At 37.2% G+C, this 25,418-nt stretch overlaps 1 protein-coding gene across 6 annotated transcripts in view; it reads left to right on the top strand.

Moving 5' to 3' along the window:
• The window catches only part of LOC310903460 (uncharacterized protein), a 490,104-nt gene that overhangs the window by 284,790 nt on the left and 179,896 nt on the right, over window positions 1-25,418 (top strand). The window lies entirely within an intron of this gene.

Raw genomic sequence — 25,418 nt, 5'->3', positions numbered from 1 at the left:
TTATATATGAAGGTTTTCCTTATGTCATACTTTCTCTAGTGATTAATACATGAGCTGATTCACCTTCCCACAGGAACATTTTCATTCCTGATAGCCTTTGACATTTAAAGTGTAAGTCTTCTAGCAACAATATAGTACAAAAAACTCTAGGAGACAGGTTAAAAAAAAATAAATTAAAAGAGGATGTCACTGAAAGTTTAAAATTGCAAAATTGCTCCTACTTGTGAACTGTGACTAACCCAAGTGGAGACAGTTTTTTTCCGTAGTTGGACTTGAAAATTATTTTGTAATTTATCACTCTCAGGTGTCACTGTTAGATAAAGAATTCCATTCAGCATGCTGTAGCATGTCACTTGCCAGTGTGAAAACCTGAGCCTGATGTAATTCTGATAGGTTAAAGTTCCAGTGCTGAAGTCCAATACTAATTTTTTTTTCCCTTTGGCTACAGGTTTTAATAATAATTTAAGATTTTACGTCTTCTACCTTAGAGGCATATACATTTAAAAATAGTGAAGTCAGGTATAAACTCATTTACAGGTAAAAGTTTTCTATCAGAACCAAGCGGTTCTGATAGAAGTTATTTTCTCCAAAGCAACGTAGCTGCCAATATAAAAAAAAATAGAACATGTTTTAGAGACTTCTGAAATTACATGTTTCCTTTACTGTCTACTTCTAAAGTGAGGAAACGAAGCCTGAGTATATCCATTTACTTCCTGGGGAAGCCCATTATACCTTCTGTGACTGACAGAAGATCCTGGAAACTGTTGACAGGTATAAGCTTCTTCTGCGCCACCCTGACAGGAGTTGGCATATGTTCTAGGAGGCTATGAAAAAGTTTAGCATAATTAAGAATCAGCATGTTTGCACCTTCCTCTTTTATTGAGGTAACTCCAGCACTACCTGTTCTATCTCCCTGTTTAGAGTGTGTGGGGAGAGGGAGGGGGGAACATAGAAGAAAAAAAAATATGAGAAAATTGCTGTAAATCAAAGACAGCATGGCAATTTCCACAATTACAGGTTTCTACCTAAGAGCTGATGGTTAAAATGGTGAAGCCTCCCAGCAGTCACCTCTATAGGCAGGGAAATGTTGGTACCTAGGAAGGAGCAGTGCTCACAACCTCAATATACCAGCACTTTCTGTTTGCAGGGGCACAAGTACCAATGCCACAGCTGCCTCTGGTCAGGGGCCAGAAAAACAGTCTCATGTTTTATTGAAATTGGCTAAATCCAACATAAAAATGAGAGACGGCAAACTGTGGAATAAAGCTAAACCTTCCATAAAACAAGAGAGCTATAACAAGCTCATTGTTTCTATATGTATTTTTCTTTTTCTCTGATTTCTTTTCCCTTCCTCTTTCATGTCTTTTAGTCAATCTGTTATAGCAGTTATGTTTTCCTCCAGGCTGTTTCCTTCTGTAATTTTTAATCTTCTTTAATTGTTTTCAAATTTTTCCTCTAGAGCACTCCCCTAATCTTTAAGGCATTTTCCTTTTTGCTTATTCAGCTTTTCTTTATCAATCCATCTATTTAGCTTTTTGTAATGATACCCCTCTCTTTGGCATTCAAGTACCATTCCCCAGGATCAAGCATAATATCCCCTCCTAACAAGAAAAGTTTTAAAATTATTGCTAACTTTCTTATAAGTGTTATTTAGGCGAATATATAAAATGAGAGTACTCCTCTGATCATAATGGTTATTTCAGGAAATCTAAATTAGTCTTAGGTTTTGAATCAGCTTCCTAGCCCTGCACTTAGCCTTCTGTATTTAGCCAGTAGACAAACTTCTGTCTTTCTCTGGGATTCAATGGAAAAGAACATCTTTACCCATCCATCAGAGACTTCTCAGTATGGCAGATCAAGAGGTAATTCTTGCCTCTAATTCCATCATCAGTATGTATTTGTTCAATACTTTTACATTCTCTTCTGCCTTTGTTTGTTTGTTTGTTTCTTTTTCTCATGTCCTCTTTATATTTTATGGGGATGGTATCTCTGGGTAGCAAAATAAAAATAAAAAGTAATTCTGGATTTATACCATAACACCTGTGAGTGGGCTTGGTCCTCCGTCCTTGGTGTCTGTCTAAAAGGAAAATTGCTAGGGAACTGTAGTAAATGAAAAAAAAAGTTTTCTGTAGTTATTTATGTTGATAATAATTACTAGCTAAATGATAAGAAGAAGTACTTATGAAATTTAAAAATAGAAAAATAACATTTTTTTCATATACAGAGCTCTCATCTATCTAGGCTATGAAAAAGCAAAACAAATCCTACCAACAATATAGATAGTTACACTATAACTGAAAGCCAGCCAGGGCGCATACCAGGTAGTGTTATGTGTTGTATACATACATTATAAATGACATCTCTGCATTGATTTGCAAGCTAAAATCTGGCATAAAATCTACTGAGATAGATGAGAAGCCAGCTGGGATAGAAAGTCATCTTAATGGTGGAAACTGGATGTGTTCAGTTCTTGGCTATCCAGTAGCAGCAGTCATAATTCTCTCATTGGTGAATCAGATTTCTGTTGGTATTATGGAACAGGTAAGTTTTGTGGAGTGACATAAAAAAAAAAAAAAGATGAAGTGAATAAAGACTCCTCCTTTGTAAAGCTATTAACTATTAGGTACAACAGGATATTGAAGATATCTTCTTAGAGAACATGAAAGCCACAGATCATGCATCTTTAGTATCACTACATTCAGAATTCTCTAGAAAAAAAACACGATAAGCTGCAAGGAGATCAGCTTTGAGAGGCATTGTAATAAGGACCAGAAACATTTATTTCATGCAGTGGTAAACAAAGATTGAGGAGGATATAAACTGTGTTATCTAGTTCAGTAAGCAAGCAAGTTTATGATCTTCAGAATAGTGTTTAGAGTAGGCTTTAAAGGATGAGGTTGCAGATGTCATGACCACAGATGAGGAGATAACGATTCCGGTTTGAGAGGAGAAGGGGTGTATATGTTAGTTTGTGGAGGGCGGAAAGGTTAATTCCAGAGGACTTTGCAGGAAGAAGCCTTATGACTTCTATTCAGTTGATGTAGATGAGTGAAAAGCAACAAAATGTTAAAGTTGAAGCTAAAATTAGAAATAGAAGCAGCAGAAAGCCATTGGTGATGTTGACTATAATAATTCGGGGGGGGAGCTGCAAGGACATAGAGTAGTAGTTGACAGCAAAAAGTCGATGAACATAAGGCGAGAGTGTTCTAAATGCCAGGCAACAGCTATATTTATGTATATAACTGTAATTGAGCCATAGTCTGATGATACAGTAGCATTCAAATAAAATTAGCCAGCAGTTGCAGCGATAGACTGGTATAGACTAGAATCTGCAATATTGATATATTCCTTGGCATAATATTTATTCAAAAAAAGTAGAGGTAACATAGATATACATACATAAATATTTCATTTCATTTTATACCAAAATTTTAAGTAAAAAAAAAAATATATATATATTTATACTTCTGACATCTCCTTCTGCTGTGGGCAAATTAAATTTCTTTCTTCTTCATCTGTAACATATGTAAGTAATATTAAGGATGTCTGTGCATGATAAAATTTTCAATATGAATTGCTAATGGCTCTATGTGTATAAGCTCAGAAATCAGCATATAGATTTTTCTCATTTTAGCTGTTTTTCCTCTTTGCTGCTTGTCAGCTGTTTTCTAGATTGATATCACTGTGAACAGACAGAAGTTCTAACGTAATATTCAGCCACTGCTCCAGGGCTAATTACTAGAAAACAAAGTCACAGTCCAAGCTCCTGACAGCGCAAGCCTCGCCCTCTCCTTATCTCTTTGTTGCCCTACATTCACTCGCTGGGATTTAAATCAAACTCTAAAGTCCAGCCAAAAAAAAATGTATCAAATCAAAAAAAATATGTAATATTTTTAAAATGACAAACATAATTGAACATGACACACATTATTTTTTAGCAGAATATATAACCAAGCAGAATTTATTCTGCTGTAGCATAAATATTTCAGTGTAGCATTGCTCAAGAATTGTGCTGCTCTTTGGGTGGAACAACTGTTATGTAATAAAAGCCTAAAGCATAATGTCTAACATGATGCAGTCCATCACTAAACACAGCAAAATTTGTGATCAAAATCACAAAGCATCATTGGAAAAAAAAAAGGATTTAAAGAACTGACAAAAGCCAAAAGGTTACAGTATCCCCATTTTCCTTTTAAGGATGGTGATTTTGCATTTCAGTTCCAGATAGCTGACTTGTCTTCAGAATGGAACCAGACAAATGAAATATCATTCTCATGAATGAAAGTACACATAAAATTTGTAAATGCTTAATTCCTGTTAACAAAAAAAAAGGGGGAGGGGGAGGGGAGCTGTCAGCTGTCTAAAACTGTATATAGGCACTGTAACAGGCTTCCCAGAGAAGCTGTGGATTCCCCATCCCTGGTAGTGTTCAACGCCAGGCTGGACGGGGCTTTGGGCAACCTGGTCTGGTGGGAGGTGTCCCTGTCCATGGCAGGGTGGGTTGGAACTAGATGATCTTTAAGGTTCCTTCCAACACAAGCCATTCTATGATATAGAGCTTGCATGTATTGCTGGACTGAAGTATGAATGAAAGGGAAATCAAACTGATAATTCTTTCTTGAAAGTCTACCATTTCAGTGCAGAAAAGGGATGATAAGGAGCCTATGCACAGTGAAATTTGCTTTGTTGTTGGGTTAACATTCCACAAAGCTTCCACTTCTATTATAAAAAGCACCTGATGTTTCGTGCTAGAGCCTCTTTGCAGGGAAAAGATAAGTATTGCTAGCAATCTGCTCCTTTACTATTGTTTTCACTCGTCTCTTTCTATCCTTTTTTTGTGGGTCCAGGTGTTTCCTTTTCTGACATAGCTCAACTTTACCAATGCATGTGAGTCTCATAATATTCAAAAAAGTAAGTAATGCTGTTTTGTGCAGAATATCTATAGCCTCTGATACTTCTGATGACTCAGGTTCTTCACCAATGCACGAAAAAGTGGGAGATGAGAAAACAGAAAGAAAGTGGAAATTGGTGAAAATAGAAAAGAAAGTGAATATCAGGAACTGGAGTTTTGCACAGTTGTGCAATTGTGAGTAGGAAAGAAAAGAAAAAAGATTGCCAAGCAGAAAACATGACACAGAGGGAATCTTCCATGGGAAAGTCGCATAGCAGAATGCACAGTATTTTGACTCATGGAGGCTCATTTGTTAACTTAGATTCAGAATTTGTATTTGTTGTTTAAGTAGAAGAGAACAGAAAGTAGAGGCAAACTATTACTCTCAGCACCTAGGGTTGATTCCACTCCACCATTTCTATATGGGCTTAAAGAAGGCAGTATCAATTCTTTCACTTAGTAATCTGGCAGTAAGGCTCCATAATGAGACTCGTTGACTGCTGACAGTCTGCTGAATCATGATCTACTACATGCAGAGGTGCATATTCCCTCTTTTCAATGACCTTGCCACTCTTTTATCTGCTGCCTTTTCTAAGTCTCCTTTGCCAGTAGGGTGGATCCTATCACTAGCAGAGCAAACTTCTTTCAGTCCAAAGGCTTTTGTTTGTTTCAGGAATTGATATATCCTTCTCAGGTTGTCTTCTATCAAAATACACATTGGAAGTGTTCTGTGTTCTCTTCATTTCCAAACTCTTTCAGCAAAAAACTTTTTTTCTTTTCTAGTAATTCTTATCGTCTTGCCCTTTTTGAGCTAACCCTTTCATTAGCTACTCACGATAACATTGAGATTTCTTTTGAGTACTGGCTAATTTAGAAGACATCAGTCTACGCATATGATTAAAATTCTTTTTCCTCTATGTACATTTTTTAGAATGACAGACTCATAGGATATCCCAAGTTTGAAGGGATCCACAAGGATCAAGGAGTCCAACTCCTAGCTCCACACAGAACCACCCCAAAATCAAACCATCTGTCTGACAGCGTTGTCCAAATGCTTCTTGAATTCCAGAAGGTGTGGGGGCTGTGACCATTTTCTTGGGGAGCCTGTTCCAGTCCCTAACCACCCGCTCAGTGAAAAACCTTTTCCTAATATCCAGCCTGAACCTTCCCTGATGCAGCTCCATGCCATTCCCTCAGGTCTTATCTCATAGAAAGAAGAGATCTGTGCCTGCCCCTCTGCTCCCCCCATGAGGAAGCTGCAGGCTGCCGTTGAGGCCTCCCCTCAGTCTTCTCTAAGCTGAACAATCCAAGTGACCTCAGCCACTCCTCTGGACCTTTCACCATTTTGTTACCCTCTTTTGGACCCTCTCTAATAGTTTTGTGTCCTTCTTATATTGTGGTTTCCAGAACTGCACACAATACTCAAGGTGAGGCCGCACCAGAGCAGAGCAGGACAGTCGCTTCCCTTGACTGTCTAGCAGTGCCATGATTGATGCACCCCAGGATACAGTTGGCCCTCCCGGCTGCCAGGGCACACTGCTGGCTCATGTTCAACCTGCCATCGGCCAGAACCCCCAGATCCCTTTCTGTGAGGCTACTCTCCAGCCTCTCATCCCCCAGCCTGTACAAACATCCAGGGTTGGCCTGTCCCAGAAGCAGCATCCAGCACTTGCTTTTGTCAATTTTTATGTGGTTGGTGATTGCCCAGCGCTCCAATCTGTCCAGATCTCTCTGCAAGGAAGGCCTCTGTACCCTCCAGGGAGTCAACAGCTCCTTCTAATTTAGTGATATTTGAAAACTTATTTAGTGTACATTTAAGTCCTACATGCAAATCATTTGTAAAAATATTAAAGAGAACTGGCCCTAACATGGAGTTCTGGGAACCTCACTAATGACTTGCTGCCAGCATGACGTAACCCCATTTATAATAACCCTTTGAGTTCAACCCATCAGCCAGTTGTTCACCCACTGTACTATGTATTTAATCTATCTGTGTACTGGACATCTTGTCCATCATGATACTGTGAGAAACAGTATCAAAAGCTTTGCGGAATCCGTAAAGATTATATCAAATGGCTTCCCTTGGTCAACTAGGTGGGTAACCTTGTCATAAAGGAAATTAATTACATTAAACAGGACTTTCCCGTCATGAACCTGTGTTGACTGTGACCAATTAATATTTTGGCTTTGGATGTATCTTTGGATTTATGAAAGCTGAATTTTATCTGCCACTTTATCTTTCAGTCACTCTATTATATAAGATGCTTTGTAGCTCTTTGCACATATTGTCTTTAGTGCCCTCAATAAAGTTTCCTATCAGCAAACTTTATCGTTCAACTGCTTAGGCCCTTCCTGAATCATTAATAAATATGTTGAAGGAAACCGATTCTCTTAAACATATTTGTAGATATCCCTTGCTAACACCCTCCCACATGGTATGGAAAGTGATCTTTTGTTATCACTTAGATACTAATTTGTGGATTTCTCCTCTCACCCTAGAATTTACTTGCTCTTAAATCTTCAGTGGTCAACATTGATAAAACAGCTTTTCAAAATCCCTTTAGATTAGATCAACAAGTTTGTCCTTCGTGTGCTTGTGGATTCCCTAAAAAAAATTGTAATTCACTGGTATAATACAATTTTTCACTAAAAAAAATCCATAAATACCTCTCTTCTGCATTGTATCGTACATATCAAGGCATCTTCTAACTCAACATTTTACTAAGATTTCTGCCTGTCATTACACTAAGGGTGCTGGTATTGATGCTACTGAGAGCACAGCTGAGCCATAAATGTATATTTAGGATTCTGCTGTCAGTTTGTTCTACACTGCCTTGAGGTATGTTGGTGTTCGCATCTCAGCACCTGAAAGTTGTTATGTGAGAAATTTAAATATTTTACCATAGGTTGCGGAGAACAGGTCCATTAGTTTTAATAGATAGCTTATATTTAAACCTGACATTGATTACACTAGAAAGGTATCTCTGCCCTTAAAATATCTAATTAAGATTAGTGAAGTAGAGATTAGAGATTATTTTGCAGATGATAAAGATAAATTAAAAAATAGGCAAGTCAGAAAATGAAAATCACTCCCCACTTTCTAGCATTATTTTTAATTTGATCTAAATGTAGTATATCCAGTCAAGTTTTGTTGATCCAGCCTAGTTGAAAAATTAAGGAACTTGAGTTATCAGTAACTTTTCCTCAGTTGACTTCAGACATAACAGGATAGTCCCAAAAGCTAGCAATAAGCAAGAACAGAGAACACCACTAAGCTCAGGAAACATGTTAACTCATTCATGGTCCAAAGGCTATACCTAATACTATCTAAGACTTTTTATAGTTATTTTATTTAAAATTACTTCATCTGTCAGTGATAGCCGTTGCTTTGAGGTGATTCTCATTCCATGGACAAGAAAGGTTGCATCTTATAGGAATGCATAGAAGTAATTGAAATAAGATGTGTTTATTCAGAATATACATACACGTGCACACTCAGATACAGAATATATGTTTATGCTAGCAAAAACATATGAACTACAAATGTTTCCAAAGCAGAAATAAAGTTGAAATGATGAAAGGCAATGTGACTGTAATTTGGCAATACATAACTCTATAATCACTATAAAATGTAAGAAGTAAAACTATCAAATATTCTCTAGAGTTTATCTAAAAAACAGAAAGTTGAGTATATTGTCTTATTTATTTTCATCTTCTAACCTGTCAGGATAGCATGATGGCCTTTTGAAGATGTAGTTATTGAGTAAGAGTCAATATAAACAAAACTGTGTAGGATTATATATCTTTAGCTAAATGGATGCAATATGATACAGATCATTAACTCTAAGCACCTCATCCATTCATCTTTACAACATACATATAGAGGTTGCTGGATGAGAAATGTTATTGAGCGTACAGACCATTTTTAACAACGATAGAAGAGTGAAATAAGTATGAAAAAAAAATGAAGTTCCTGTGCATTCTCTGTGAATAATAGTTTAAACAACATTTGCTACATATACCCCTTCCCATAAATAGTATGGACCACCCTGAAATATGGAATGGGGCACATTTATTTTGAAGTGCTGGAAAAAATTAGAATGTTGTAGGTTTCTTTTTTTCTGATATGTTATATATAATACGTATATGTATATTATTATTATTATCTTCCCACAAAGAGGACTCATGTAATACAAGGAAGCAGTTTTTTGGCATATTGCAAACTTCACCTAATCGTGGTAAGTTACAGTATGTCATTGCTGCTAACATACAATTCATATTAAGATAAATCTCATAACCTTCCAAGGCAAGGAAAGCCCATATTTATAGGCTTCTAAAGCAGTATTTCTATTTCACAGATAAAAATTTATTTGGTAGCAGAAAACATCCCAGCACTTTAAAATATAGATTTGCAACTGTGTAGTACTGTTAAAATTTAGTACAGCTTTTATGTATAAGTACTTCATAGTTGTATTTTATAATAGAAAGCATAATCTACACTTACAGATTACCCTGTGGACTTTACACTTGCTGTACCAATTTATTCAGACTTCTTGTCTGGATTGTAAAAGCATTTCTTTCTCTCAAGCTAAGGTTAAATAAATGCAGCATTAAATAAATGAAGGGGAAAAGGCTGCTATTAAGGTCAATAGATACAAAATATTAGATGAAAACAAGAAGGAAAGAAGCTGTAAGATGTGTTCTTTCCAATAATAATAAAAAAATAACCATAAGATGCAGCCACAAAAAAAAAAAAAAAAAAGATCATGGTCAAAATATGCTTCATGGAGGAAAATTAGCAGCTGCTATGTTAGGAGTTCATTGGAAAACTAACGACTGGATTTGAAATCAATGTTATTATTGTATCTTTTGATCGAGATTACATTCTAGGGAACATGGAACTGACAGTTTCTCAGCAGTACTGGAGAGAACAATGCTTGATACAAAATATATACAATTACTGGTTTTACAATTGTTCCCAGTAAAATACTAGCCGTAATCATGTGGAGATTTCTTTTGAAACTCTGAATACTAACAGTTATTGCATACAGTTATTTTGAGATACTTTGTAGTGCAAACATTAGCAGAACCATTTCAAACGTCAGTGATACTTAATCTATAAATTTACCTGCTAATGATAGTTGAATGATAATATTTCATAATGAAGATTTTACTGTAGTTCAATTATAAGACTAATTTTTTTGTCAAGACAAATACTGAAAATCTAGCTCCTCTTGGTATGAAACTTAAGGTAGCTTGAAAAATTTGCCCCATACAATTCACACCTGCCAAATCTTGACCTGTGTGTTTCTGTTTGGCCTCTGTTCCTCTCCTCTTCCTTTGGCATGACACCGGCATTTTATGTTTGGTGAGAAGCATTCCTTCTTTTATTGTTGTTTCTACAAAAGATTCATAGGAATATATTTCCTGTATGTATTTCTTATACATTTATTCATAGATAACAGTTAACTACCTGAATATTAGGAGAGAGTTTGTTAATAGAATTAACAGCCTTGGCCCAGCCCCATCTGCAGATTTTGACAACGGTGTGTTTGGGACTGGACAGTGTGTTTGGGACATTCATACAAAACTTCTAAAAGTTGCTTGCAATTTACATCCAGGAGAGCAATAATTAGAATAATGGCATGAGATATTTTTTTCAGTGTTGGTTTGTATTTTACTCTATTACTTACCTTTTGTCACTCATGTTTACAGGCTGTACTTTTGCAAAGTGAAATCCCTCTTTAATATAGTCTTTGCTTTTCAAAGACCTAATCGGATTTCCCTTGTGCGAAGGTTTAATAATAACAATAAGAGTTATGGTTAGGATTACAAAAATGCCTTTTCTTCCCTCAAAGCATCTCTTCCCAATGTCAGATAGCAGGAAATAATCATTGCACCTAATGGCAGAGAGCAGATAAAACTTCAAACTTTGTAGCTTTATTGCACTCCTTCATATCATCCCTTACTAATTCTTTCAAAATCTTTTAATTCTTTCAAAAATCTTTTGACTGCCTCTTTTTTTCTCTTCTGAGTTTCATTTTCCTTCCTTTTGATACAGTTAAGAAGCTTAAACAGACTTAGAAGCAAAATTTTTCTTTTTTTTTTTTTTTTTCATTTTAAACACAGGAAGCTCTGTAGTCTTCAAAGTGACTGTTATTTTCTGAAATTATAGTGATTGTGTAGACAGTCTATATGCCATGTGGCACTTAGCACCTAATGCAAAGCCCATCTTACTGGGTGTCATTCCATTGACTTCACTGGGCTTGGGACCGGGACCTTTCTATCACTCCCCACGTTTCAGCATTTCTTAATTAAATGTAAGAGGAGTGGTCTGAGTACCAGTGCCATGAAATATTGACTTTCTAGCGAAGATACATAAAAGGAACATCTGTTCAATCCTTCCTTATATCTGAGGCTCCCACCAGTGGTATTGTACCACACTAGCACACCAAAAGGACATGCTGTCTTTTTTACAGAGGGTGAGCATGCAAGGCTTTTGAGCTGGCCTAGGTGTGTGACATGCAGGAGAGCTGCTCATAAGGGTACCACTGGCTCCCTCTTCATCATGTGCTGAAGGCTGCCTGGGCAACAGCTACAAGATTGTTTTATCTTCCCAAACCTAGTTCCTTGCCTTTTTGGCTTCAGAGAAGAATCACAGAGGTAATCTGCAGATAAAATCTATTAATGAGTACAAGACATTCTTATTGTGCAATTAAAAGCCGTAAGAGTGTTTAGATAGTTGAAATGATTTGATATGCTTCCAATAAATATTCATCAAAATAGTTTTTATTATTATTATTATTTTTATTTTATTTTTTTATTATGGTTTATTCATAATCAGACTCAAAAGTGTAGAGAAGGCAACTGCCTGCCTGATCAAAAATCTTTGTTCTTGTCACCTATTATGGCTTCAGAGGCTCCACAGAAGGTCTGAGATAAGGTTTATGTGTAAGTGGTTCTGTAGGATAGTGATGCTTACCAAATTGTTTTGCATTAACAGATTAATCCTGATAGTACAACTGTGAGCCTACTGCTTGGAATTTCTAAGTGGTGCAGGGGATGTAACCACCTGACGTTAGGTGAGTTAAACCATAATTGGGCTCCCTATGAAAAATGGTCAGATTTGCAGTATGTTTAGCACCCACAGCTCCTACTAAATTAAACTTCATTAACTTATCAAAAGACACAGTGGGAACATCAGTACCAGTAATAGAACTAAGGGATTCCTGCCAGCCAATCTTGCGTTCACACCACTGATCTCTATTATAGTGAAGACCGTATAAGCAGGGAAAAGTTCAGCAGACACAATAAGGATCTTAAGCATAAATAATGGAGAGAAAATGAAATTTTTGTTTGATTGAAGTCAATGGCTATATTGATGCTAAATTCTGCTGGGGCTTAAATTAACCCTATGGACTTGATTTCCATATGCAGTAAGCATTTGCATCTCTTTCATAGCAAATAATGATGGCAAAGTATAAAAACAGTCTATTCTTGAAGTTGCTAAAATGATGTGAAGTAACCACAGAAAAGAGAATCGTGCCCCTGTAATGAAGATTAGATAGGATAAAGCAAAGACAATGTCGGTCCCTGTGGAAGGTGCTGGTTAACGTAATTATATGTCTACTACAGGAGAGTATTCCTGCACCAAAACCAAAATGTAGTAGCAGTAAAATGAGAGAAAAGGAGGGATACTGGGTAATAATGTACAGTAGCAATTGGAAAAGAAATCTGAAATATCGCACTGGAGGATGGTAATCAAAGACAGTTTAAAAGATCAACTTGAAGTATTTTTATTTTCACAGCACACAAAAAGTGAGAAATTAAATTAGGATGACCTGAGCACATTTTGCAAAGGGCAATGCTACTGGAGTGGAATATTGATGACTCACAAATGCTACTCTTATTTATAATACTCAAACTGATGAGAAGTTGTCTGCTGTATACATACGTTATTGGAATATCATTACTTTGGAGGGTAGAACATTCTAAGATTAAATTTATAGAATGTTCAGACATTGTGATTTTGTTTTAATATTGCTAATCATAGATCTTTCAAACAAATGTGATTAGTTAGACTATACATTACATATTTAAATCACCACAACTCCTCTATTTCACAGTAACTAAGAGCTCTGGGCAATAATAAAATGTGAGTAATGACCCTTTTCATTTCAACACTGTAAGCAAGAGGTAGAAATGCTCACTGTTTATGAGAAAATTGTGATCGGTGGAATGAATAAGCAGTAATTGTTCTGCATTAGGTAAACAAAGGAAACTATCATAGATTAATGCACTCTCAGTTTTATTACAGCTCAGATATTGTAATCAACTGCGACAGGAACTGAATGAATTGGCTGCACCCAAAGGTGCTGTTTATTAATTTATCTTAACAAATAATGATGGTGTGTCAAAGTAAATTATGTTGCTTCATATGTTGCATGTCTTTGTATTGAAACACCAACAGTGAAAGAGATTTGTTCACCTGCCCTTTTCAAAATCAGAAGTGTTAAGCTATCCATGTGTTGTCAGGTTTTGTTTCATTCCCTTTTTCCCTGGAATTCAGATTAATCATAGGTATGTGTAGGCATACAAAAATAGATACCCATGCAAGTGCAGGTGTTTTCCCATACACTCTGCCAGACTCCTGTTTCCATATCCCTTTGGTCCTGCACAGGGATAGTTAAATTCTGTGATTATTTATTGTCTGTTTTGTAAAATGTTAGGGCTTAGAATCCACGCCACAGGTGGCATTTCATGTGGAGATTACCTATATGTTTACATGTCTATATAAGCATTTATATATGTATTTTAAAATGAATCATAGAATAACCGAGTTGGAATGGACCCACAAGGATCAAGTCCAACTCCTGAGTCCCCAAAGGACCACACAAAAAATCAGACTACGTGTCTACCCTTGTGTATGTACACATGCAAACGTAAATTCATAAGGTAAGAAATTGTACTTGAAGGTGAGAGATGGCCATCTGATCTGTAAGGGTAGAAAGAAAGTTTCACTTTCTTTTCATTGATGACGATTGAAACATGAGACCTTAAGTGATGTGCCCAGTGCCTGAAAGTAAATTAGTGTCAGAGATAGGAATGTATCCTATATCTCCTCCACTCCAGGCCTCAACCATTTCAGCCTTTTTTTACTCTACGGTAATATTTCTGATTGGTGCCTCCAACCCCATGTGCCAGTGGCACCTTAACTTTTATAAAAAGTCCCTTTGAAGTCAAATAGCCAAATTCAGAGTTGATGGAAGGAAAAGCAATTTTACTGCATTTGACTGTATTGAACTGATACCAGTTCCCTGGTTAAAAGTTACACAATTGAATGACCACTTTAGTGCCTATTTTTTCACATTTTTCAAGAGTAAAGTTCGAATTACTGTGTTTGTGTTAAATAGGAAAGAGATTTGATCCTGAATAGATGAGATCTTCCTGGCAGTGATAAAATAAGGGGAAAAATATGTGCATGTGTGTAATGTGAATATTATTGCTTTGAATTTTCCAAAAAAATCCAATTTGCTGTCACATACAAAAATTGGTTTGTAACACTGGCCTTATAGTGAGTCAGAAAAATTGTTATATTAACAAGTTTGCAATTCACAGAGATTGTTACAGGACGTTTCTGTAATGAACACAATTTAAAAACTAGTTGGGAAAAGATACCTCTGAATATACACTTTTTTCAGTATGTAAATTTATGAATATTACTCCATGGTGTTAAATGTTCATTGTAATAGTAATATTTAAAATAAAATTTAAATATGGATTTAAAAATAAGCAGGGTACTCAACAATATCTGCAAACAACATACCCCAAATCCTGCCACAGATCCTGAATTCCCCCTGCCTAGCAATCACAGTAACTGCTTGTCTTCAAACATGCCTGTGGGATCTTGTTTGGAGTCAAGACCTGTTTCTTGGGGTCACTGCCATTACAGACCTCATCACTGGAGCTCACTGTTTTCCTAAACTAAGCTTCTGCTTTCTTCTGTATTAGCAGTTGAAAACAGTGGTATCCCTGGGCAGGTGATGCCTAGTCAGACATCTTTTCAGATAAGGGTTACTTCTGTTGAAAACGAATAATATAAATCCAAAAGAAACATGTTTTCCACTCAAATTATACAAAAGAGAGAAACCGTATGTTTTCAAGTTATATGAGTATCTATGTACAACTATACAAATTGGCTAAGGAAAACAAATTGCAAGGAAAATTATGTTCCCAGAACAGTTGGCTACTTCTGAGAATTTCAAGATTAACATGTAAACTCCTACATCTATATTAGAAAATATCATCAGTATACCCTTAGCATAGTCTTAAAACTAGCACAAAACAACTCATTTTAGAGTAACTTTGCATTTTCCACCTAATTTATGTATTTCTTTATTAGAATTTATCACACAGTAGAACAGATCATGAATGCTTAAAAATAAAGTGGAACACATGTTTATTTACCATAGCCTTGTTTACCAGGATTATTTTGATATTTTTAAACCCACAATAGCATCGGGAAAACTGTTAAATTGTTTTGTTTGGATAATCCACTGCTGGGTGGCTACATAGAGAGGAAAGCAGTGGAGAATAATAATCCAATTGTTTGAACTACTTAATAGGTTTGGATTATTTCTGCTCCTTGTTCAATATTTCAGATATTTTGTCTTTCAGTTGGTGGATATAGTAAAAGAATTTCCCTATTGTAGAATGAATATAATCTCCGTATATGAGGCCAAAGGTCTCAGTAAAATTAGTTTTTTTTAAGGTGTTAATTGAAATGTAGCTACAGGACTGGGCTGTGAAAACAGGCAGTTGCAACCACTAGGTAAATCAGCAGTGCTGATGAAGAGTGACTCAAATAGGTGTATTCGCTGTACTCCAAATTCCACCTCTGTATTTACCCACTTAAAAGGATGTCTGCTCCAAAGAGCACTGCATGTCCAGAGCCACCCAGTTTGAAAGTTCCCATTCTTTTCTTTACAGTTTAGAATTAGGGGCAGAACACAATCTGCCTGAGGTGAGCTGATCTTGAGTGATCACAGAGAACATTAGTTAATTATGGTTTAATTAATTGCATTTATGCTTTAGACATGGAAATTATTGATGCTTAAAATGAAATCCGAGAATTAATAGGACCTGAAGTATTTTGCTTTATCTGTTAGTTCTGACAATTTATCACTTCTTCAGCTATGACAAGTTACATTTACTGCCATGAATCCTCATCTGTCTAACTAGACCATAAATATTTCAGGGATTATAAACTTGAGTTATAGATCTTGGTCACCATGACAATATATTTTATTTCTGTGGATCTTTTATATTCATAAAAATTCACCATATCTTATAGGAGTTTATGTAAATGAAATCAAGGGCTTTGCATCTGCAAAATAGAGGGGGATTTTTATTTTTTTTTTTTTTATGTTTATTTTTCTCCTCAGGAAGTTTATTAAAATTATTCAGGTTTTCTCAAAGTCCATGAGAAAATCTCTTTCTTTTGTAGCAAACATAAATTCATGAAGAGAAATCATACAGCATTTGATTCTGGTTTAGATGTTAAAATCATCTTCTGATTTCATAATCCTTCAGCTGTCGAAGCCACCTTATCAGTATTAGCTTGTTTTTCACAAAAATTTTAAAAGAATATTTATAAAGTTTTGAACCAAATGTATTCACTCTCAATATCCCACATTCAAATGTTGTAGCCTAGAACCTATGACAAGTCAACTAAAAAGATTCATCAGTAATATGTTGTCAAATTCGTATGCTCTAGGAGACACATACAAGATTAGACTTAACATTAAAAATAAATAGCTGAAACTTAAAGTATTTTACCTTGAATTTAGAATCTACATTGTCTGATATTTAGATATAATCAAGGCCTTGTGTGAATTTACAAATTGGCACAATTAACAGCCATTATTTATATTAACATGTATATGTATGGGTGTGTTCAGAGCTTTTTTGTAGTGCTTCAATCTTCAGATCTTTTGTCTTCAAATCTGTTGCTAGGCCAAAGTACTGAGCACAATTTTTCCAAGAAACCTTGATTAGGGTTCTCAAAGATTGCAGGAAAGATAGGGGTAAGCAAAAAAAAAAGAGGTAACCAAAACTACCTGCAACTACTTACCAATTTACTGGCATGTTTCAAGTCACCTGTGTGTTTATTATTAATATGTTCATACACATATGTATACGCATACACAGAGGTTTGCAGCTTTTATGAAATTACTGTTGCTAATACAGCAGGTGTTCAGAAATTGACCCAAAAAAATGGATAGCTGAAATGGCAATTATTCAAACGAGAAAGAAAAATTTAAGAATAACAAGGTGAGTTTTTCAGCATATGATGTGCACATTGTTATGTTCTTACTGTCATGAGCCAGCATGACCTATTATGACTAGAAGACTGATTTTGTATTTCAGTTTTAATTGAGCTTTCAATATAAAAATTCTGTGGACATGTGTCCAAGTTTAATAACTTTGAAATACACGTTCAGATTGAATGACCAAGTCAATTATTTCATCGAAAGTACTTATTGAGATTGTGTTGAAGGCATACAAACAGAAAAGGAAACATACTCATTAATATGCCACTTGTTTCCAAATTAATTTCTCTCAACCTTGGCAGCATGCTTTTTGATAAATAATTATTCCTATATTTGAGGTGTTCTTGTAGTGTAACAGCAAATAAAAGTTAAAGCATTCAATGTATTTGCCGAATAAATGAGCTTACAATTACAATGCCATCTGAGTCAGTGCTGTATTCTCAAACATGGTGAACATGGCTTAACTGGGTAGTGAACAATGAAACCTTCCTGTAATACGTGGTTCAGTGACTCAGTACATTGTGTTTTGTCCTAGAGAGTATTTACCAGCACTACTCAGATAAGTCTGGCCTATAGTCTTATGTATGGCATTTATATATTGCAGGCCAACTGCTGTCATAACACTAAGGTTTTATTTTGCAGGAACACCTTGCAAAAACAAATAGTGTATATATCATTTTTCAAAAGTATTAAGCAGGTATGGTTCCCTTTGCTACTGCTTAACTGATTTACTTTGTTATCACTCACCTTTTTAATGAGCAACTAAGGCTCTTTGTGGGAAAAAAATAAAAAAAAAATCCTTATTATTGCATGTTCCAGTGTCAATTACATGAAAGCAAACTATGCTATGTTCAGAAACACCATCTTTTTGCACTGGCTGATTTAGCAAATTTTGGTTTTGAGAAGACATATTTTGATGATAATATGTCTGCTTAATGTACTTAATCTGCTTGTTGTCAAAGCACTTGGCCTTCACTCCTTCCTTCCAATCTATTAATCTTCTGGCCATTTTATCTCAGCCCTTGAACTGAATAATGCCATAAACTAGAAAACCAAAGGATGACACCAAAAAGAAACAAAGAACTATTACTGAAAAAGATAAATGTAGTGGCACTTCTGCTAATCCTAATTTATTTAGAATTTAGAGAGGATTCTTCTGTCACATCATCTATCACAGACAAGACACTAGGGTGGGAGAGAAATAAGCAATTAAAAACTTGTTCTTCATCCCAGGTATTTTGTGATTTCTTATTCAGTTAGGTTCCATTAACTGTTTCACTCTTCCTGCCAAGTATAAAATCATTTGTCAACTTCTGAGGTTAAAATTAGTGTCACTGAAAGAACTGGCATTGACAGCCACTGAGGTTAGAGTATAAATGTATTTTACTTCTAGAACAGGTGCTGCATTAACAATGACAGTTGAAGCTTCCCCTGATTGTCCCTTTATCATGTGCTTCCACCTTGACCTGTGGTGTAAACTCTTCTTGATGAAATCTGATGTTTTGCCATTCAGGTCACTGGACTTTCAGGTAGCATGACCCACCTGTAGGATTCATGCCCGAGAAAGCTATTGAGTCAAATGCTGCACAGGATCTCTAACAAGATTGAAATATTTTATATGCACAAAGGACAGTCAGAGCTATGCAAGCTAAGATAATAAGTGTAATCAAATTTCATACTCCAAGGAATACACTGATTGCCTCACGGTTGAGGAAAAATTTAACTCCATATATTCACCTTTCATTCTGTTTCAGGGAAACAGAACAGATGTAACAGGGCAGAGAGACCTCTAATGCAATGGGTTTTGTCCACCTTTTCTGGCAGGATACCAAGTTATTTAGAGTAAATTATATTGTAGTTCAGCATACCAGAATCTACAGAGGAGAGAAAAATTTTGGTACTGTTCAAAAAATGAAATATTTTCTACACTAGAGCAGTTTAAATTAGAAAATGGTTTACTTTAGACTCGTATTTGTCTTTGATTTGTTTCACATCACATTCCTAAATATTGCAAGTCCAATCTTCTAGTTAATATAAATATGAATGTAAAACTGTTGACATCAACCAAATATTCACTGAGCTAAATCGTGGCTAATCCAAATTGGCATCGCACCACTGAAGTCGAGCTAAAGTACTTTACATCGCCTTAACATCTTGCTCTTAATTACTGTATTCTTTTGTTTCTTGATTCACATGATGGAAAAACTCTGGGTACTTTTGAGCAGGCTGCTGACTTGTTTGTGAACCAAAGTTAAACTCATCCATATATGCTTCTGTTCCCATTAGCATCCCTGTTGTGCTCAGCAGGGCAGAAGGGAGGCCTGCTTACCCCACCACAGCAAAGTTGCTTCAGCCGTAGTGGTACAGAAAGTTAATTCAGAACATGCAATTTGTAAGTAAGGTGTTCAGTGAGAATTTTGGACTTAGATTAGGGTTTACTTTAAAGGGTACCCAAGTTCTGACTTTTTTTTTTTTTTAAACTATAAATAAAAGCAAAGCTGCAAGGTAAAAACAAGCTCCTTGGTTGAGAATGCTAGGGAGTCAGGGTTAATGCAAAATTTTGTACTTTGAAATGTTCTTGAAATCAGGGGCTGCAGTTTGTAACAGGTGCGGCTGTACCTCGGAAATAAGCTGTGTTTTGTGAGGGTGAGGTGGGCCTGGGCACGGTTGTTAGGGCCTGCACGGGCCCACCTCAGGCTGGGGCCCTCTTACCTTTCCTGGTCGGGCTGCAGGTGGCCTCTCTCTAGGGCTGTCTCCTGGACTTTCCTCCAAGTTTCTAAGGTTATTCTGGGACCTGATCCAGTGTGAGGACTGCTGAGCTTCAAGGGAGACTCTTGCTACTGCTAGTCCTGCAGGTACGTGGTTTGTGGCCCGTTGGTGAGGTCCCTGCCCTGACAGTGCCACCTAGGGTGTCTGCTCACCCTTCCTCATGCCACAGCCCAGCTCCCAGGTGCCTCTTGCATGGTAACTCAGAGGCTGGGTGGTGAACCTCCACAGTAAGCAGGTCCCTGACTGGTTTGATAACCCTTTAAAAGTATTGTGTTCATGATGTTATCTTTTGCCTTATTTCCGTTACTGAAAGGTGGCTTGAGGCTTGAAGCTAGTGGAGAAACAACCTCACTGAGGGGGAATGGGTGCAGAGGCTTGCATTTGTTTTGCCTTGTGGAACTTTGTTGGTCTGTATTAAGTTGATGTCCAGAGGAATGACATTTTCTGAGTTGCCTTGTGGTTCCTCACGAGTCTGCCGGCATCAGGCTGTGGATATCCACCATCCTTCATTGCTCTGATGTATTGCTTTGTTTCTATTGCTCTTTCCCCAGATAGTGAATACGCATGTATCTTCATTTTGTGCCTCTTTCTGCAGAACTTTATCTAAGAATGAGTCAAAGATAGGGCATAAATTTGGACAAAAACATCTACTGGTATGGAGTTGCTCCGTGCCTTCCTTAACTCTTTAGCTGCACAGGTGGCTTTCTGGGGAGCTGGGCATGGAAATCAACTGGGTTACAAAACACTCCTGCCTCAGCTGGGTTCCTCTTTCAGTCAAGCCAGCCCCTAGCTTAGTGCCAGGGTAGCTGCACAAATGACCACACTACGGCTGCTTGGGGAGGAGAAGGGTTGGAGAGGTTGGTGACGCTTGGCCTTGGGTTGATGGAGCTGCTTCTCTGAGCAGCTCTGGTCCTGGGTTGCGCAAGGGGAATGTTGGCATCATTGCAGTTTATTTTGTGACTTGGTGACTTCTGAAAATAGCTAAAAGCCTTCTGACCATAACGTTGGTGTTGGCTGCTAGTTTGCAGAGCTTTGGATGCTAGCATCTCAGGAGAGTCTGGAGGAAGATGAGAAAAGGAGTAGCTTTTCTCTGTCTGGAGCAGATGGAAGAGATATATGAACAGGATATATTAATTGGGAGACATGGAATGTAGTTAAAGTCATGTTATGGAACTCAAATTCATATAAAATTGGACTTTCCAGGCTAAGATGCTTAAATTCATGGATAGAAGCTTAGCTATTTTTTTCCATTTGTTAGTCTCTAACCATTTTTTTTTTTCCTTAGGTGGTATCCTCTAGAAAAGAGGTGTTATATTAATTAGTACTGTGGACCTTGCTTACTTGCTCTTAAGTCAAGGATAACGTTTAAGTCCATGAGGCTGTACAGGTATAAAAATAGATTTTAATTAGGAAACTGTCCAATAACTGTTCCATTTTTACACGTGTCCTCTTGTATTTGCTAAATCATCTTTTTAAGTTTGGGTCTTTTAGTTAATTCTAAAAGAAGATGCATATACTAGTAAGGATATTTTCCAGAGGTTCAGGAAAAGTCCTTGAAAAATGAAGTGTTTGAACACTAAGTGGACAACAGTGGTGGAAAGCTCAAACTGGCAGGCGATACTGCTCAGAGGAAACTGGAGCAATCTCTGGGCAGAAGGGGAAGGAAAGGGGCTGAAGCTGGGAGGACAGTCATCGCCTCCAGTGGAGAGGCTGGGATGGAAGTAGAAGTGCTGTAACTATGTAGTCAGTGTGAATGCCACAGCAGCTTAAGTCAAGGAAGGTGTCCTGGTAATGGAAATAAATTATGTGGTGTTTATTTGCGGAGGAAAATGCAGTGGTGGAAAAGCAAAAAAATAAGATGTTAACTGCATTGGATTTGGGACTGTAACTTGGATATTGAGCTGAAGTGAAAAAGGCAGAAGTAAAATTAGCTGACTTAAGAAAGGGGACATGTAATGCTGAAAGTATAAAAACAAGGAGACTGCTTGTCTATAGAATATGGTAGCTTAAAGGAAATGCAGCTTTCCTGGCCATGACCCTTGTAGCCAGACATCTGAGTACCTGAAGAGCAATATATCATCCGTACAATGCAGCTCGTTCTTAGTCTTTGCTAGGGGAGGTATGAAAGCTTTATCTAAAGATAAATAAGATTGAACCAATTTGAAGTATTAATATTTATAATACTGTTGTGTATTTCAGTGGTAGTTTTGTCACTGGTTTCATCATAGTACTAAATGACAACATATGGAACACTTGCTCCCAGCACTTTTTATAAGGGCTCCCTGTGTCTCTCATGAATTACCTGGTAGGTCTGGGATGTTATCTACTACAATTATATTTGTCATTTACATGTAAAAACAAGTTTTCTGCTGCAGGTTCTTTCAGAGTGGTTGCAGCCTGTACCGGCTGGGCTGCCTTAGGTCTATTACAGTCATTCTCTTCTTATTCTTTGTACTGCACAACTTCTGTACAGATAATCAAATCACCTGTGAGGTTGCTGCCAGTTTAATAGTGTAATTGAGTAGTCTAAGCAGCATCTTAACAGCTGCTCCAAGAGGCTTTAACCTCAGTGTATACACGTTTTGTAGGATTTTGTCTTACAAAGAGGGGGATTATTGTAATATTCATTGTAATCACTCTAAGTACTGTAGGCCTGATTCCTGACTGCTATGTACCTTCTGCAGTCATTTACAACTGTCTAAAAGGACTATAAAATATGAAGACACTAGAATGGCTGCAATCTTATCGCATTTGCAGAGAGATAAATGATTGTATGTTGTATACTGCAGTGGAGAACCAGGCCATGTGTAGAATGAGTAGAAAGTAAATACAAGCGTTAAGTCGTTGAGGTGTGAGTACATGGTAGAAAATGGCAGTAGAAGGGGAAAAAAATGCAGCAGAGGCTTTAAGTGTAATTCTGATTGAGTTTTTATTCAAATCTATCTTCACATCTGTGCTGCTTACGCTTGCTGGGAGTTGAATCAATCCTCTATGCACCAAACTCAATGCAGCTGTTACTTTAGGCAATGGTGAGGACTTGTTAGTGTTGGGTCGGAGTTTGGACTAAATGATCTTGGAGGTCTCTTCCAATCTAGATGATTCTGTGATTCTGTCTGTGCTGGTTTTTTTGTTGTTGTTGTTGTTTGTGTTTTTTTTTTTTTTCTAGACAGTATTCAGCAGACATCTTCAGCTGTCTGCAGTCTGTCACGGCAGGAGTAGGTCATCTTGGGAACCGGTTGTAAGCAGTAATGATTTTAGGTAAGTGTAAAGGAGAAACCGAGGCTGGAGCTCACAACTAAAATGCATCTTGAGTATAAATAAATAAAGATGGCCAACAGTAAAGGAAAAAAAAAAAAAAGGGAAGACTGTCTCAGACCAGCAGATAGTCATTTGGTAGTTGCCTAGAAGTTTGGATTAAGCTTGCAGAAGGACAAAGTTTGAACTAGTTATGTCTATACTGCTTCAGAGGCAAAGTTTGGCAGAATTTTTCTGCTCTGAGAACCAGTTCTCTCCAGGCAGTAGAGCAGAACGCAGAGACAACAGACTCCTGGAGGTTCATGCTGGCAACCGAACCAGAGCTTACAGCCTTCGTCTTGTAATTAAGACAGATCTCCCTTTGCCCATGTATAGCTGGCTCAACCTGAATGTTCTCGTTGCATTTCCCCTTGCACCGTAAGTAGCTAGATAGCCTTGTAAGTGTGAAGGAGAGGGGGGGAGGAATGTTGTCACCTCTTAAGAGCAACTTATATGTCACTGTCCATGACCCCAGTAGCACAAAATGTCTCAGTCATAAAATGCCAAATCTTAAGTATGACAAATAATCCAGAATTGTATTAACATTTGTTAAGGGGAAGGGGGAGAATACATTTCAAAGATATAGTAGGAGATTTAGTAAATTTCCATATGAGGAAATCACTCCATTATTATTGCTTGGAAGTGCCATACTTCCAAGGTTATGCTGTCGTCAAGGCAAAAGGTTCCATATTGCATTTCCAACCAAGCCTGACTGATTAAGGGTGTTGGAAGGAATATGTTTTCCTTCCAGAATCTTAATTAGGTTGAGTTTAACTCACGACAGGAGATTCTGCCAGCTGTCAGCTACTGCTTGGATCTCTTACTAATTAAAACTCTGAGGAAGCCTATTAAAGGTGTTCAAAAAGCCAAATCTCCCTTTAAAACATCTCTGGCACAGCAACAAAGAGCATGTGACAGTGATATTGCAGCTTAGATAACTTGTCTTTTGCCTTTCTACTTGGCAATGTGCCAGGTATGATACCTGAATGTGTAGGCTCTTCATTCAGAGCCCTTACCTGTCATCTTCCTGTGAGTGGACTAAAAGGAATCTGAGGTGAAATCTTTCTGGTATTCAGTTTCAGTCCATCTGACATTCAGACTTTATAAAGGAACAAATATAGCTCATACTGAAATACTTGAGGTTTAGTTTCTGAGGTAGCAACATTATGCTGTTGGTAAATATTTTGAGCATTGGAACAGATGACAATATAACTCATAATTAACAGCATTATTGTGCCACTTCATGTTAATTAAATGGTGCAGCTGGGGTACTGTACTTTAAAGCTTTCCCAGTGTACCTGCTTCAGTCAGGCTAAAAAAATCCTCCTTATATACCTAGTTAATTTTCTAGGCCAACAGAAATCCTAGGCAAGGTACAGGTATACTGCCAAAAAAGGATTTTTTTTTTTTTTGGCAGTATCTCTTTCTTTACTGGGGACCTGGCAAAATAGCTCTTTAGCTTTTGTAGGCTGTCTGCAAAAGGAAAAAAATGCTATTATAGCTGTATTTTATCTTCTCAAGTGTAGACAGATAACAATCTAAGAAGATTTTACGGACAGAAAAGAGTTGGAGTAGAAGGAGGTTTCAGATGGCAAGGATATTAAATAGATGGGAAACAACATTTAGTTTTCCAGAAGGTCACCAAGTTTGGAAATTCACTCAAAGCAGGTTGCTGGCTTCTTGCTAAGGAAGTGAGGGGCTGTGGGAAGCGCTTTTGAGAAAAATGAGAGAGCCTCTAGGTAAAACTGTTCTCAATACATGTCTGCTAAGAAAATTAACTAGCCTTAGTAAGTTCTCCCTACATGTTCTGGAAGGAGATATGTGGCAGGGTTTCTGATTAGTGAAAGATAAAGCTTAGAGCTTTACCTGGGATTATCCAGAAGTGAGATGCGGTATTTCTTTGGAAGAGGCGTGAAGAGTCCCTCTGACTTCATGTACGACCTTCCTCTGCTGCCTCAGTATGAAGACAGGTGCTGCTGCTGCTTCTGTTGTCATGGCACCTCACAAGGGCTTAAGAAAGCCCCCTACATTCCTTCTAGGAATTTAGTCCAACTGCCATGCCCGGTGTGATTTTATTGATGTACCTGTGTGGTGCTGCTGCTTTCAGCCACGTGAGTGTCTAGCAGCACCTG

Source organism: Anser anser, assembly GCF_964211835.1.
Source record: "Anser anser genome assembly, chromosome: 8".
NCBI lineage: Eukaryota > Metazoa > Chordata > Aves > Anseriformes > Anatidae > Anser > Anser anser.
This window is presented reverse-complemented; position numbering and strand designations above follow the sequence as displayed.